This window comes from Schistocerca nitens, chromosome 5 (assembly GCF_023898315.1).
Source record: "Schistocerca nitens isolate TAMUIC-IGC-003100 chromosome 5, iqSchNite1.1, whole genome shotgun sequence".
NCBI lineage: Eukaryota > Metazoa > Arthropoda > Insecta > Orthoptera > Acrididae > Schistocerca > Schistocerca nitens.
Genome location: NC_064618.1, coordinates 883,162,499 through 883,179,517, shown reverse-complemented (window position 1 = coordinate 883,179,517; position 17,019 = coordinate 883,162,499). Strand labels below are relative to the sequence as shown.

Genomic DNA, 17,019 nt, shown 5'->3' with positions numbered 1-17,019 from the left:
CCTCCAGCTTCCTCTTGTTCCTCCTCCTGTTTACTCTTGCTTGTATTTCTAGACACTTTACAGCCCTGTCTGCAGCCCGAAGGCATTCCTTGTCTAAAGCAAGCATCGCTCGTACCATGTTAGAACCTATCTTCATTCCCATATTTCTAAATACCTTGCACCTTACAATGTTGCCATCATTGAAAGTCGCAACAGCATCATACACACCAAAGTGAAGTGTTTCTATTCCGACAAATACAGTCTTGGGGATTCTCGACCATATAACACTATTTACACTTTCATTGGGGTTTTGAGTTTTTCCGTGAATACACTTTTTCAACAGTTCAGATGCTGCTAAGTCTCTGAAAATAGGTTTTATCACCTCCATTATTGCATGAGGCAGACTATGCTTATGAGTGTACACTTCACCAGTTAGCAATCCTTTGTTATATTTACACCAACTGTCTTCTTCTTTGGGACACAAGTTATGTTGGGGATTTTCATCGGTTGAAGAGGTATGAAAAAATGGAGCCCAAACAGCCTTCTTCATTTCGTCGACACTTTGTGTATTTTGCCTAATAGCCATTCCATAATAGTTCTGTATTTTGTCAATTACACTGTCAGTTAACCTTCCCTTTCCCATCCAACCCTTTACCATCACTGAGTTTTTGTTTTTTGTACGAAGCTTTCAGTCGCCGAAGTCTTCTTCCCATTCGCTTCTGTACGTATCCAATACACTCAAATTTCTGCACTACAACATCATCACCATAGGGCTTCAGTCCTTGAACATGTTTGAAAGTTTTAGAATCATCTTCACCAAGGTAATTAACATATCGCACTTTATCACACGCCTCAGAACGCTGGAATATACTGGCAACACCAGCCACTTCCATTCCTCCACTACTGCCACTATAGTTAGCTTTGCAATTATTTTCATGTGTACCTTTATATTTTTGTGGACATCTACAATACTTTGATATTACTGCTACATCTAAAACTTTCCCTGTATACATACTGGTGGCAGATACTACACCATGAAGAGATGTGTGTCCCCGTTTATGCCAGGTACCATCGAACGCTGCAGTCAAATCTCTGTTACCATTATTTTCCATTACTGCCTCTTCCACAGCGTTCTTCATAGATTCTATACAGACATCTTCTACCTTAGACCCTATTAATTTATTATAGGTCGTAAACTTGGTTGGGGGATTTGGAAGATTCATGGTGCCACAGAAAATTGCACCTGCAGTAGCACCCTTACCAACTGAACGCAAGGAATAAACAAATCTAATGTTGTGTTCGTATATTTTACTACCATTTTCTTCAGTTGCAGTTACTGCAACACTGTTCCAAAAGGTGGTCATGTATGAACACTTATCACATTTCAGTTGTATTTCACCAGCAAGTCCTACGTGCTTTATTATGGAGAGTTCCAGACCAACTTCACTACAATGAATACATCTTACACAGTTTGAAAAAATTCCTTTGAGAACCGACATATCAAATATTTCATTCACATCCGATTCGCCCATAAAACATTCATAGTTTTCACTCATTGAACCAAGCTTCTTCTGTGAAGTATTTTCTTTCCCACTTTGACTGCTATGGGCAGGTGTACTTGAGAGGTTAGGTTCACTCACTTGGTTATCGTCTTTATTGTTTACAGTAATAACACATACCTTTGGTTTTCCAACATTTCTCCTTTTCTTAAAAGCCTTCAGAGGGTTTCTAATAACTTTACTTTTACTCATTATTATACTTCAACAAAACAGAGACTCAAGAAACAGAATTAATTGCGAATATTTTCGAGATAACGACAGAGCAAATAAACATAGAACAATCGACAATCACACCACCGATATTATATTGAACCATCACAGGTTAGCCACAACACATACTTTATCTCACATCACTAAAATGTACCTGATGAACACGGACGTTAATAATAACACCATTTGACAGCAGTTTAACAGCGCCACAGTGGGTCACGCCCATGTAGAACTCATTTCAAAAAAAAATTAAAAATAGTTGTAGTCTTCGGAATTGAATAAATTATATATCTATAAAAAGGTAATAGTCTGCAGATTCAGAAAACGCAAAAAAGTAAAAATTGAACTTTTCATGATTTTGAGCCTTTCCGGAGCCCCTTAAAGGATTTAAAATAATGGCACTTCTTAACTTATAAATTTATGAATGTATGTACTTCTTGAAAACTCACTAGGAATGTTAAACACCGAACAACCAGATTCAAAACTGCAAAACAAGAAACAGCGATAATTTTCACACAGGCACCTGCAAAGAAACACATTACCAAAATTGTGTCCATTATTAACCCAAAATACTTTTTAGTCCATTGCCTGCTACAAGCAACAAATTTAAAGAATTTCTTTAGAGTTAAAGCAATTTTAATAACACATTGCTTTTACAACATTGAAGAATATCTGAATACAAAAAAGGAGTTTATTTACCAATATTGATGTAAGATTATTGTATTTTCATGTAAGTTTGTAAATGAGTTAAATGTAAGTTATTTTGTTGTAACTAACCCTGGCTCTGAATTGACTGCATCCATAAAATGTATATTGTTAACAGGTGAATAAAGAGATTGAATTGAATTGGGTATAAAAGCAAAGGCAAAACGAATGGGAGAGAGTCACAAAAATTCTGAACAACCGAAGTGACAGACTTTTGAAGGCGCCAACTATATAAATAAATAAAGAGAAGTATTAGGTGAGGAATCTAGGCGCACGCGACAACTGCAGCGTGGACAGAGTCAATCAAGGAATATACGTGTACAGGACGGGAAGAAACGCTAAAATGTGGTGCAACTGAAATACCTCGGCCATTCATTTTACATGGTTTGTAGAGTATTAGATGGGTTGGAGGGGTAGTGTGAGGGGAGTAGTGTCAGTGCGAGTGCATATAAATTTTCTCTGAATTTGCACGTAATTAAGATTTATTTTCAAATGATGTTATCTACATTGTGTGTACTGCCTACCAGTTTATAAACTGTCTTATTTATGTCATAATGCAAAATGATTCAAGGATTTATAAACAATATTATTAACTCTGGTGAGTGGGAGGGAGAGTGTGTTATATCTATGTAAGTAGAATTGTTTGTGCGCACCGGTTTGAATGAGGATGTAGTTCGGAAAGTTCGAATATGCATAGTTAGTGAAGATGGATTAAAAAACACCGGGGAAAATACTCTGTTCATGGTTTCTTGTGAAACACCGTGTGTCTTAGAGATAAAAGGTGCTTCAATCAAAACAACGTGCAAATAAACTGGCATAGGCGTGAGAACGCGAAGATAACGAGACAGTATTTGACGCTGCATATAACAGGACATCAGCTGGTAAATATTTTCTGTGAATATCGTTCGATTTTTATTTAGTGTAGGTCCTTTCCATAACACGTAATATTTGTCTGTAAACTTTCAAAGTCTAGCAGAATTCATTGCATCATATTTAAAAGTGAGGGGAAAACCCGAACTATTACATGTGGAATGAGTTATTAAATGTTATCGTTCCTTACAGAACTTAGGGAAATGTATTTCTAACGCATGATAAACATAGTTACAGAAATGTTGAGTATAAAGATTTGGAATTGTAATACCTTATATGTGCCTTCTTGCAGACGCTACCAGCCAATTTTAAAACAGTTTAGTACACAAGTGTTAGCGTGCTAGACACCACACGTTAATTGTAGTTCTGCCCGATTTCATTTTGTGTACCAGTGTTTCCCTGTGGTTTTGTATTTCATAGAAAAACAACGAAATGATGAAATTTAGCAATGAATTAGCCACTTAATCGTTACTGTGTATTCATGAAGCGCATAATGATCTAAATTTTTACTCCCGAGTTTACCAAACCGTGTGTGGTGGTAGAATCATGGTATGTAATGCAGAATGCTATTCACTGGCTCTGTTATGTGTTTCTCCCCTTTATGACTTCTTTAAATAGGTAATCACATTTTATTTTTCCATATAAAGGCTTTTAAATTTTACTCAGGGGGAACTTATCCGCATAGGAAGAACATGTTAGCAACAGTTTCATTGAGAAATTCCCTCTGTGTAATTATGATTTATCCTGTCATTGTGACTCTTTCAACTGTGGAATATTTTGTGGAAGAATGTTGCGAGATGCTGGAGTCTGAATGTGAGTCACAGGTCACTATATAGGGTACAATAATGCAACCAGTTGTGCAGGCATAATGATGTAGTATGAAACCTCTGCCCTGTGAGATGAGACAACATATGCAAGAAAAGGCAGGATATTAGCGTTTGAAATGACACTGCATGATTATCAAGAAAAATGTGACAGACGATGGTAGGTTAAGAATGTTTGTATGCAGTTTGTATGGGAAAACTTATTTAACTGAAGTTTTTTCCTGCTAGTCACTTCATTTTGCTTACAGGCCAGTTGGTATTGCTTTTTCATTAATTTGTATTGCAGTTATGAAATATTTAATGGTTCTCAACTTTGAAGCAGCCATTCCACTTGGTAACGTGTTTAGTGTGTAGTACACCCCTGACCTGTCTAGGGGCATCCTACAATTCCCCACCCAATAGCGCAAGTCTAGAAATCTGCAGCCAAGACCGTCACAGAGTCGTTGAAGCCACTGTAGGGTCTCAACCAGAGGCTTCGTCGACTCTGTGACGGTCTTGGCTGCAGATTTCTAGACTTGCACTATTTGGTGGGGAATTGTAGGATGCCCCTAGATAGGTCAGGGGTGCACTACACAAAGGAAGCAGCTACTCGGGTAGCAGAGTACTTGTGGTGTGCTCATGGGGTTTTTTTAGGCTAGGCTGTAGTGTGAGGTGTCCTGATGAACACTCACCAGTCGACGTGCAGGCAGGGAAATCAGGATGCGCTCAGTGTAAAGACACTTCAGCTGTCAAGATATTAGCAGTAAATTTTCAAAGTGTTCGGACTAAAGTTCCTGAATTTACTGCCCTCCAGGAAGCGTGTGGCACTCAAATTATTCTCGGGACTGAGACCTTCTCAACCCCGAGATAGGAAGTTCTGAAATATTTAGTGAGGGTTGGAACGTGTATCGGAAAGACAGATTAGACACCGTAGGAGGTGGTGTCTTCATTGCTGTTGACGAAAATATTGTGTCTACTGAGGTCAAAGTAGAGTGTGATTGTGAAGTTATCTGGACATGTTTAACAGGGCTAGGGGAAATAAAGTTAATTGTGGGGTGTTATTACCGGCCACCAGGTTCCACCGTGACAGTTCTAGAATCATTCAAAGGGACTCTGCATTCTGTATCATAGAAGTACCCGGATCATACTATATTAGTCGGAGGCGACTTCAACCTACCTAGTATAGACTGGGATGTCTATGGATTCACTGCAGGTGGTACAGACAAGCCGTCATGTGAATTACTTTTGATCAAGTTATCTGAAAACTGTTTTGAGCAGCTAAATCGACAGCCAGCACGTAATGGAAATATTTTAGATCTGGTAGCCACGAACAGACCAGACCTCATCAACGGTGTCAGTGTTGAGACAGGGATTAGTGATCATGATGTTGTCATTACGACTATAGTTACAGAAGTTAAAAAGTTGGTCAAGAAGGCTAGGAGGGTATTCTTACTAGAAAGAGCAGATAAGCTGTTTTTTAGCATCCCACTTAGTAAATGAATCGACTTCATTTATTTCTGGTACGATGGACGTGGAAGAATTATGGGCAAATTTTAAACACATTTTAAATCACGCATCGGACAAGTATGTGCCGAAAAAGTGGGTTACGGACAGAAAAGACCCACCATGGTTTAACAACGCAATTCGGAGAATGCTCAGGAAGCAAAGGCAGCTGCACTCGTGGTACAAGAAAGATCGGGAGAATGAGGACTGGCAAAAGTTAGTAGAGATTCGTGCTGCTGTAAAAAGAGCGATGCGCGAAGCATTCAACTTCTACCACTGTCATACCTTAGCAAAAGATCTTGCTGAAAACCCAAGGAAATTCTGGTCTTACGTAAAATCGGTAAGTGGGTCGAAGGCTTCCATCCAGTCACTCACTGATCAGTCTGGCCTGGCAAAGGAAGACAGCAAAACGAAAGCTGAAATTTTAAATTTAGCATTTTTTAAATTCAGCATTTTTTAAATTTAGCATTTTAGCATAGCAGGAGAATCGTACAAACATACCGTCGTTTGAGTCTCGTGTAGATTCCCGTGTGGAGGACATAGTGATAGACATCCCGGGGGTTGTGAAGCAGCTGAATGGGTTGAAAATAAATAAATCGCCAGGTCCTGATGGATTCCAATTCGGTTTTACAGAGAGTACTCTACTGCATTGGCTCCTTACTTAGCTTGCATTTATCGTGAATCTCTTGCCCAACGTAAAGTCCCGAGCAACTGGAAAAAAGCGCAGGTCACGCCTGTATATAAGAAGGGTAGAAGGACGGATCCTCAAAATTACAGGCCAATATCCTTAACATCGGTTTGTTACAGGATTCTCGAACATATTCTCAGTTTGAATATAATGAATTTCCTTGAGACAGAGAAGTTGCTGTCCATGCATCAGCACGGCTTTAGAAAGCATCACGCCTGCGAAACGCAACTCGCCCTTTTTTCACATGATATCTTGCGAACCATGGATGAAGGGTATCAGACGAATGCCATATTCCTTGACTTCCGGAAAGCGTTTGACTCGGTGCCCCAATGCAGACTCTCAACTAAGATACGAGCATATGGGATTGGTTCCAAAGTATGTGAGTGGCTCGAAGACTTCTTAAGTAATAGAACCCAGTACGTTGCCCTCGATGGTGAGTGTTCGTTGGAGGTGAGGGTACCATCTGGAGTGCCCAAGGAAGTGTGGTAGGTCCGCTGTTGTTTTCTATCTACATAAGTGCTCTTTTGGATAGGGTGGATAGCAATGTGCGGCTGTTTGCTGATGATGCTGTGGTGTACGAAGTGGGACAAGCATGTAATGGCAGTTGTGGGGAAGGCGGATAGTCGTCTTCAGTTCATTGGTAGAATTTTGGTAAGATGTGGTTCATCTGTAAAGGAGACCGCTTATAAAACACTAATACGACCTATTCTTGAGTACTGTTAGGGCGTTTGGGATCCCTATCAGGTCAGATTGAGGGAGGACATAGAAGCAATTCAGAGGCGGGCTGCTAGATTTGTTACTGGTAGGTTTGATCATCACGCGAGTGTTACGGAAATGCTTCAGGAACTCGGGTGGGAGTCTCTAGAGGAAAGGACGTGTTCTTTTCGTGAATCACTACTAAGGAAATTTAGAGAACTAGCATTTGAGACTGACTGCAGTACAATTTTACTGCCGTCAACTTATATTTCGCGGAAAGACCATAAAGATAAGATAGAGATTAGGGCTCGTACAGAGGCATATAGGCAGTAATTTTTCCCTCGTTCTGTTTGGGAGTGGAACAGGGAGAGAAGATGCTAGTTGTACGAGGTACTCTCCACCACGCACCGTATGGTGGATTGCGGAGTATAGATGTAGATGTAGATCAGATTTCCTGACACTTTGGTCCAGGAAATCCTGTTAATGATGCAATTTTGAGAGTTCTTAGTAAAGTTAGGTTTCGAACACCAATGCCCCCTCCTCCTCCCCCTCCTCCTCCTCCTTGTTATTCCTCTGGGCTTTCCATCATGCTAATTGGCGTCTATGTACCTACCTGGTCATGTTTACCCCCTCTTTGTCATGTTGTGTTGATGAAGTTGTCCATGACAAGACTAGTACAACTATTCACACCACCGGCATTACTGTCCCTCACTCGTCAGGAAGCCTTTCACCATCACCATCCGTGATCGCTGTCGGGCCTTGCAATGCCTTAGGCGGCACCCGCCCTCTGCTGGTCTTATTATCTTGAAATGTCTTCATACCAAATCCTGTTACTTCATCAAAGAGAGCAAGTGGGTGTGTTATCTCCCCTTGCTTAGTTCTTTGGCCTTGGCTTTGGGTGGATCTCTTTGGGTGTCTGAAAGCCTTCATCTCTCCACTGGTGTGCTGTTGTTCGTTCCACCCAGTCATACTGGGAGTTTCAGAATGCTATTGCTTTTCACACAGAAGGCTTTATTAAGTGACCCTTCATCACCTGAGTTTTGTTATGTATGGACTTGATGCGTGGTCTCCAGGCTATCACATGATGGTTTTCCCACCACCCATTGGTCTCTGCTATCCACGAGCTTCTCACTGATCTTGACAGTACTGCTTGTTTGGTTGATATCCTTTGTATTCTTGGCCATGTGGGTATCCTGAGTAATGAGCTTACCAATCATCTTGCTGTGTAACCCCTCACCCCTCCAGGGGCAGATGTGCAGTTTCATGTTAAATTCCTTTTTGCTTCATCATAGGCCGACTCTTGAGGGGGCCACCCTTCATCTGATAAACGTATGATCACAGGGACTTACACCCCATGGCGTTCTTCCCTCATCCTCTCCAGGTGGGAATCTACCATTCTCTACTGTCTATATATGTCATACCAGATTGACCCATGTTTTTTTACTCTGTAATGAGCTGCCTCCATTTTTTAGTTGAGAGGTCCCCCTCATGGTGGTTCATATTTCGCTCGACTGCTCCCGCCTTTTGGCCCTTGCACTAAGTATTTCTGGATATTCGTAGCATGCTCTTTGCGTGTTAATTTTCTCTTAAGTAAGAGAAGAATTAGCCGAAATATCCTGAATCAGTCAACTACAGAGGTAGGTGTTAGCCCTGTTAAGAAACCGTGGTCAGTGAAGTAGCATAGAGAAATTACTAAAGCTATGGATAAATACACTACAGCAAAGCTGACCACACTCTTCAAAGTAGAAATTCCATTTTCAGAAGAAAATGAACCGAAGCACTCTTGCACCTCATGCCAGGAATTTTTCACAAATATCAATTCAGTTGTTGAGTATTGTGCATCCTACAGTGAGGAGGTGCAAGTTTTAACTATTATTCCATAGGCATTTTCAAAGAAAACAATTTTTAAGCCTGTTCCATCAGTATCAAAGTACGTGGTAGACAAATCAAGAAATGTGAGGTCTGTAAAAGGAGTCTTTGGAAGACCAGATCCCTATTATGGTCATCCTGTAGAAGCAGCTCAAATTCAAATAGTGCAGTCATTTTGTGTGGAAGATAAAAGGGACTGCTCTCACCAGAGTGCCAACAGAAAAGAGACTGTAACTGTATCAGCTGAAGGTCAAAAAGTTGTGAAAGTGAAAGGTACATGACTTGCAATATTAAAGAAACTTTTGCAGTCTATAAGAGCAACTATACAACTTCACACATTGAAAGATCAAAATTTTATGCACTACAACCTATGTGAGTAGTTCCACACCCACCTAGAGATGTCTGTTTACGTGTGTACTGCACACGTGAACTTTGTGTGGTAACTGTGAAGAACTTACTGGAGCATGTGACGTATGACACCTTGGTTGGGCATGTGAAGTCATTAGTAGTCTGTGACGTAAAGCTAGAGACTTGTTTGTTTCAACATTGTGGTGACTACCCTGGAAAGGGAGAACTGTCCTTACAGACACTTAGCCTGGAAGACGTAGCAGATAACTCTTCAGACGTCACCTATGTGACACAGGAGGAAAATAAATTAATTAAGAAAACTGTTGCCTTTCACAGTTTCATTGTTGAACTTGGTAAATGGTCAGTGAAAGCAGTAACACACCAGCATCTGAAGACATTGCAACAGCACATTTCAGAAGTAAAAGTGTGTGTACAGGCTGAAGAACTATGTTTAGTGCTTCACTGTGATTTTGCTGAGAACTGGTCTGTAATTCTCCAACAAGAAGTACAATGGTATCATTGGAGTTATGACCAGGTTTCAATTTTTACAGGAGTGACATGTTTTGAAAACAAGACCACAAGTGTTGCAGTTATAAGTGATGACACAGGACTTGGCTCAGCACGTTTTGCTTGCAGTGTGCAAAATTCTTCAACTGCAAACGGGGCAGAGAAGATCATCATTATTTCTGATGGTGCTCCTAGTCATTTTAAAAATCGTTACCAGCTGTTTGAATTGAGTAAGTCACTTGTGCCAACGGAGTGGGTATGCAGTGCTACTGGTCACAGGAAGGAGCCTTGTGATGATGTAGGTGGCCTGGTGAAGCGCCATGTGACAAAACATAATCTTTCCATACCAAATACAGCTGTAATTCAGAATACTGAGGATTTTACGAGAGTCGTGAAATCTTACACATCCACAGCCCTCATTCTTTTGTCCAAAGAGGAAAGCGAAGAATTCCGTGAACAGATAAAAGAAGAATGGTTCAAACAAACTACTCCTGTGAAAGGAATTCAGAGGACACATTTTTGGACTCAGTGATGGGCGAACTCATATTACATGCACTTTAAAGAGTAAGAAAGAAGAAATTTCATTTGTTTGGCCAATAGCTCAGAAACAGCAGGATATTATTCAGAATAATACTCAAGAAGGCAGTTAAGAAGAGGAGGTATTCAGACAGTTTTACTTTGTGTATATGCAATAGATTTGACCAACTGTCAGAGTTGAGTGGAGAAGAGTGTAATGTAGCTTTAGATGTAGGGAACATGCAGCAGTCCTCAGCAATTTGGAGGCCTAGGTTAGCTGCGAAGTCTAACAGTAAGAAGAAGGTTCTGCTGCTAGGTAGTTCTCGCGGTACAGTTGTGGGACAGCAGTTGCAGGAAGTGTTGGGGAGTGAGCACCAGGTCACCAGCATTGTGAAGCCTAGTGCAGGGTTGGCCCAAGTGACTGACAGCATAGGGGAGTTACATAGGAATTTTACAAAGGAGGATCAGTAGTCATAGTGGGTGGAGCAGGGAACAGTTTTGACAGTGACGGGGAATATGATGTAGGTGATGACCTGATAAAGACAGTTACTCAAACTAGTGGCACAATGTGCATTTAGTGCTACTGTTTCAGCGTCATGATCAGCCTCACCTTAATGCTGCTGTTAAGCGCGTTAACATGGGGCTGGGGGGGGGGGGGGGGGGGTGCTGATGGCAGAGGGCATGGGTCACATCTCAGTGTCAGTGGTGCCAGTTAGGTCTATCAGTAGATTGGGTCTCACTAACCATGGCATGCACCTCAATAGGTATGGGAAGGGGAGGCTGGCTGAGCTTATAGGTGACAGTGTAGTGGGTGGTGGTGGAATCACTCATGGAAATATTCCTGTAGTAGTTGGTGTTAGAGTTGCGCCTTTTTTGGATTGAAGTCAGCTGATAGGTATACCTGCTTAAAGGAAGTCCCTCTAACTAAGGGCTCACCTTCCCAGGATGTAATGTTTCCAAGTAGAGAAAGAATTAGCATATTTCATCAAAATATAAGAGATATTAGAGATAAAGTTAGTGAACAGCTTATAGATGTTGACTCTGAAATTATTAGTATATCGAACCAACCACTTAAAAATAATTTTACAATTCAGAGGATTCCTTTACCCGGATACAGATTAGCTGGTTGTTTCTCAAGGAGTTCCTTGTGGGGTGGGGGAGTGGCTACATACGTAAAAAAACATTATTCCATTTGTGCTCTTAGACGTATCATGGTACTGCACTGAACAGACATTTGAATGTTGTGCAGGGGCAGTTGCATTTAGTGAAATTAAACTTATAATTGTTGTTGTTTATAGGTCCCATAACTCTGACTTCAGAGCATTTCTGCTCAAGCTAGAGAGGGTTCTTGATTCACTTTATGGGAAGTACCAGAAATTAGTTATATGTGGTGAATTCAATATTAATTTTGTATATGATGGTGCAAGAAAAAGGATGTTGGTAGACATCCTAAGTTCATATGATCTGATGCAGACTGTGTTTTTTCCAACTAGGGTGCAGGGGAACAGTAGCACAGCCATAGACAATATTTTTATTCATTCTTCATTACTAGATGGGCATTCTGTTAGTAAAAGTGTGAATGGCCTTTCAGACCATGATGCACAAATTTTAACACTAAAAGGCTTTTGTACTCAAACCAGTGTTATATTTAGTTACAAACTATGTATGAAAGTTAATCCAACAACAAAAGAGTTTTTGAAACCTTGTCAAGGAACGAGTGGCAGGATGTTTATAGTGCCGATAACATAGATGACAAATATAATGCTTTCCTTAAAACATTTCTCATGCTCTATGAGAGTTGGTTTCTGTTAGAACGTTCTAAACGGGGTACTAGCAGTAATAGGCAGCCCAGGTGGCTGACTATTGGGATAAGGATATCTTGTAGAATAAAGCACGAATTATATCGGAAGTTAGTAGTCACAATCAAGCTACAGTAGCCCATTACAAACAGTATTATAAGGTGCTTAAAAATGTTATTAGCAAGGCAAAAAGTATGTGGTGTGCAAGTAGAATAGCTAATTCACAGGATAAAATTAAAGCCATATGGTCAGTTGTGAAGGAAGTGTCTGGTTAGCAGCACAAGGTCGACGATATAAAGTTAGTTCGTAGTAAAAATATTTGTTACTGATAAATCAGATCTATGTACAGTATTTAACAATCATTTTCTGAGCATTGCTGGAGAGTTAAATAAAAATTTAGTTTCTACAGGAAATCGTATAACTTTCTTGGCAATTGCCTTTCCAAAATTGATGTCTGAAATACTCTTCCGTGACACAGAGTCAATAATTAAATCACCGAAGACTAAGGACTCTCATGGATAAGATGGAGTGCCTAGCAGAATATTAAAGTACTGTGCTGCATATGTTATCCCTGTACTTAGCCATATTTGTAATTTTTCCTTTAAGAATGGTCAGTTTCCTCATCAATTAAAGTATTCAGTGGTAAAGCCACTTTACAAAAAGGGAGAAAGGGATAATTTAGATAATTTTAGACCTATTTCTATGCCACCAGTGTTTGCAAAAGTTATTGAAAAGGTTGTGTATGTAAGGATAATTGATCATTTTATATCACACGATTTGCTGTCAAATGTACAGTTTGGCTATAGACGTCATTTAACAACTGAAAATGCTATATTCTCTTTTCTCTGTGAGTTACTGGATGGGCTAAACAAAAGGTTTCGAATGCTTGTCATATTTTTTTGATATAAGTAAGGCATTTGATTGTTTTGATCACAAAATATTGCTCCAGAAGTACGGGAAGTAGCTCACAATTGGTTCAACTCTTACTTTAGCAACAGGCAGCAAAAGGTCATTATTTACAATGTTGAGAATGGTTGTGGTGAGGTGTCTGAGTGGGGTACAGTCAAGTAGGGAGGGGGGGGGGTGACCCAGGGATCTGTTGGGGCCACTCCTGTTCCTTATTTATATAAATGATATGCCCTCTAGTATTATGGGTAACTCGAAAATATTTCTGTTTGCTGATGACACTAGCTTGGTAGTAAAGGATGTTGTGTGCAATATTGGCTCGGTTTCAAATAGTGCAGTACATGACCTGAGTTCATGGCTTGTAAAAATAAAGTAACGCTAAATCACAGTAAGGCTCAGTTTTTACAGTTTCTAACACACATTTCAACAAAACCTGACATTTTAATTTCACAGAACAGGCATATGATTAGTGAAACTGAACAGTTCAAATTTCTAGGTGTTCAGATAGATAGTAAGCTGTCGTGGAAAGCCCATGTTCAGGATTTTGTTCCAAGGCTTAATACTGCCATTTTTACTATTCAAACGGTATCAGGAGTGAGTGATTGTTCAACATGAAAATTAGTCTACTTTGTTTATTTTCATTCACGTATGTCATATGGTATTATATCTTGGAGTAACCTTTACCATTCTAAAAGGATATTTTTGGCTCAGAAACAGGCGGTTCAGGCAATAAGTTGTGTAAGTTCACGAACCTCTTGTTGACCCCTGTTCACGAGTCTGGGCATTTTGACATTGGCCTCTCAATATATATATATATATATATTCCTTACTGTCATTTCTTGTTAACAATATCAGCATTTTACCAAGAATAAGCAGCTTTCACTCGGTTAGTGCTTGGCAGAAATCGAACCTGCATTTGCATCGAACTTCCTTAACTCTCGTCCAAAAAGGTGTGCAGTATACTGCTGCATCCATTTTCAATAAGCTACCACTAGAATTAAAAAATCTTAGCAGTAATCCACATGCTTTCAAATCGAAACTGAAGAGTTTCCTTATGGGTCACTCCTATTCTGTTGAGGAGTTCCTTGAAAAATTAAGCGGATTCTTATTGTATTGTTGATTGCATGTACTTAAACTTGTGGACTGACTTTTTTTGGGTTCATAAACATTAATTTTTATCTGTTATTACTTTTATGTTGTAATTTTGTGTACTGACATGTTCCATGACCTTGGAGATTTGCTCCTCAATTTGGTCCTATGGAACTTGGCATGTAAGTAAAATAAATAAATAAAAATCACAACCTGGGAAGGGGGATGTTTGTGGTGTGTTTGTGTATGACTGTGACTTTTGGATTGCAGAGATTATAGGCACCAGTTATGAGTTAAAATGAAATTGTAGTGAACCTCATGCTATCACACTGACCAGCTGCTGGTTATAGGTTTCCAGCTGAAGGACAGTAACAATGCTGTCAGTGCTCACTTCCTGTTCACAATATTTTGAGGATTGTAAGTGATCCAGTTCCTATTTGTTCAACAGGAAGCCATCACTCTATATCAAAGGAAGATACTGAAGCAGTGGAACACATTTTTAGTTCATTGACTGGCTAATTTCAGTACAAAACAGAGTGCACAGAAGTTGTATAAATTGAAACCTTTAAGTCTTTGGAACTTTCACATACATTTTGGAACCATTTAAAATGCTTGAAAAATGAGTCATTACTCAGCTTTCAAAACTAAAATTATGTTAAATAAGGTTATTTTTTGATTTTTATGGGCCTGTTATGTGATAGTAAAACAGGTTTATGTATGGCAAAAATTTAAATTGTTTATAAAACCTCTTCAACCTAAAAGTGGACGCTCTCCTTTTCAGGGAATGTAAAACTATTTGGTACTAATCAACAGAAAATAATCAAAATTTTATGGATTGCCATTTTTGAAAATAAATAAATAAATAAAAATCCGTAAATTATAAAAAAGTTCAGAATGCTGTAGTGGTGGTGATGGTGGTGGTGGTTGGGATGTTTAAGGGGGACTAAAAATGCTGTAGTAAAAGCGCTTGGACAGATAAGTCCAAATGGAGGATTTCTTTGTTATCATGAAGCAATTATCTTTCAATTTAAAAAAATGAAAAAATATCTAGAAATGTTCCAGAGATACAGCATTTTAGAATTTTTTCCAAAATTCGCATCTTCAGAATGGTATGTGCTGTGTAATCTTTGGAGGCTTGTATCTCAGAGCGGGAATTTTTTTGGAGGAAACAAAAAATTCATGTTCCTTACTTAGTCCTTCGTTTTAACATGTGCTAAATTCTATGACACCCAAGACTATGAAGGTAAGATTTTTTCCTACCCTGCCTGAATTGATATGGACTATGTGTAATAAGTCCCGCTGTTTGGTTTTGCTTCAAGGTGTTTTTATGCTGTGAGAACTAATTATATCAGCAGTTGTGATAGTACCTAGGTCGTAAGTATGCATATTATTGTATGTCATAGATAACTGTGTGACATTTTACTTTAAATGAAGGTAAGTCCTCATCTATAAGATTTATATAGGATTTTATATTAGGAAGGGGGGACGCTGTGTTTCAGCAGAGCTCATGTTTGTGTACTGTCTGGTTTTGATCTTTTTAATGTTTTTACATGTTCTCTTGTAAATCTGTGGTGTTAAGTAGTGTTATGACTAACAAATATGTTCACATGTTTTTAGTGTATTGTGCTGGATGGACACAGAGGTTTGGTTTAACACCTTTACTTTCATTTTGAAGTATTAAGCGCTTTTATGATTACTTGTCACTTTCTGTAAGCTTGCTTTGTACACCCTGATATACACTAAATGTACACACTTTTGTTATGCATAGGCCTGATGGTGGCATAGTGGGATGGTGGAACTGGTTGCCGTCAAAATAAGATAACATCGTAGTTACACGGTTGCTGGCGAATGTTATTGATATTGACAATTACTGAACCAGCTGATGTCCCTAGTCCATGATGGATCAACAGAGATCTATCAGAAATGGCATTGGTTTGGGAGGCCTTCGGCCTCACTCCATGCCAGTCAGCTTTTGCCCCATTCTTTTCCTTCATTTTGTTTGGTCTTTAGTGCCATTTTGTCCCCCCTTTTCTTCTCGTGTTGTCCCTGTCGTCGCGATCATGTTGTACCGGGATCGAGATGAGTAGGTGGTAGTGCTGGTGTCCATCATGCATAGTGCCTTTGAGGCACCCCCTGCTCTCACCCTCCCCCCTCCTTTCCACTTGTTCTTTACTCTTCCTGCCACCCAAATGTTCCTTTTACTTATTTGTTTACCCGTTCTCCGTTTCTCTCAACTGGACTCCCCCCTGCCGGTCCGGGGGGTTAGAATAGGCCTGAGGAATTCCTGCATGTCATAAGAGGCGACTAAAAGGAGTCTCACGTGTTTCTGCCTTTATGTGATGGTCCCCTGTAGGGTTTGACCTCCATTTTTCAAAATTTTCCCGAAGAGCGAGCCAATTGGGGAAGGGCGCCTTACATGGTGCATTGTGTCCATCACGCCTTGATCTTTAGCCCACTTTCTCGTCATCGCACTTCAGTCCAGCTCATTTTCCATCTGTTGGGAAGCACACCTTCCTGGGTGCACTTCCCACCATGCACTATGCAGTGTTGCTTTCTGCATCGACAATGACCATGGACTTCTTTGCACATGATATCCAGCAGAGTAGCCAGTCCGTTGCGGTGGGGGCACCATGTATCCTGTTAGTTGTAGCCCCCCTGACCACACAGGGATCGCTCTGCTGACACCTGCGTCATCAACCCCCCCCCCCTCCCCTTCACATATGCCAAGGGGTAGATGCCCATCCCCTTGGGGCATCGGGACTCCCGGCAATGGCCTTTTCTGTGGCTGGGTGGCATTCGTGGGGAGGGCCCCTGGTCGGAGTGGGTGGCACCGGGGCAGATGACAAGTGGTGAAGCGTAGTCCATCCTGTCTTGCTGGTGGTGAAACACCAGCAGTCTCTAAGAGTTCATGAACTTAATTCAACACAGAGAAGTATGACCCCAAATCGTTTCCCTCCCTGGCCACACCATGC

At 40.2% G+C, this 17,019-nt stretch overlaps 1 protein-coding gene across 3 annotated transcripts in view; it reads left to right on the top strand.

The window, feature by feature from the left end:
* The first annotated feature begins 3,097 nt into the window (after positions 1-3,097).
* LOC126259190 (uncharacterized) overlaps positions 3,098-17,019 on the top strand; it is a 152,596-nt gene continuing 138,674 nt past the window's right edge. For 2 of the 3 annotated variants that reach the window (XM_049955773.1, XM_049955775.1), the window contains exon 1: positions 3,098-3,334. The gene's annotated coding sequence lies outside the window, so the exon portion shown is untranslated. Of the gene's footprint in view, positions 3,348-17,019 lie in introns of all 3 variants that reach the window. The other variant, XM_049955774.1, reaches the window with a different exon arrangement.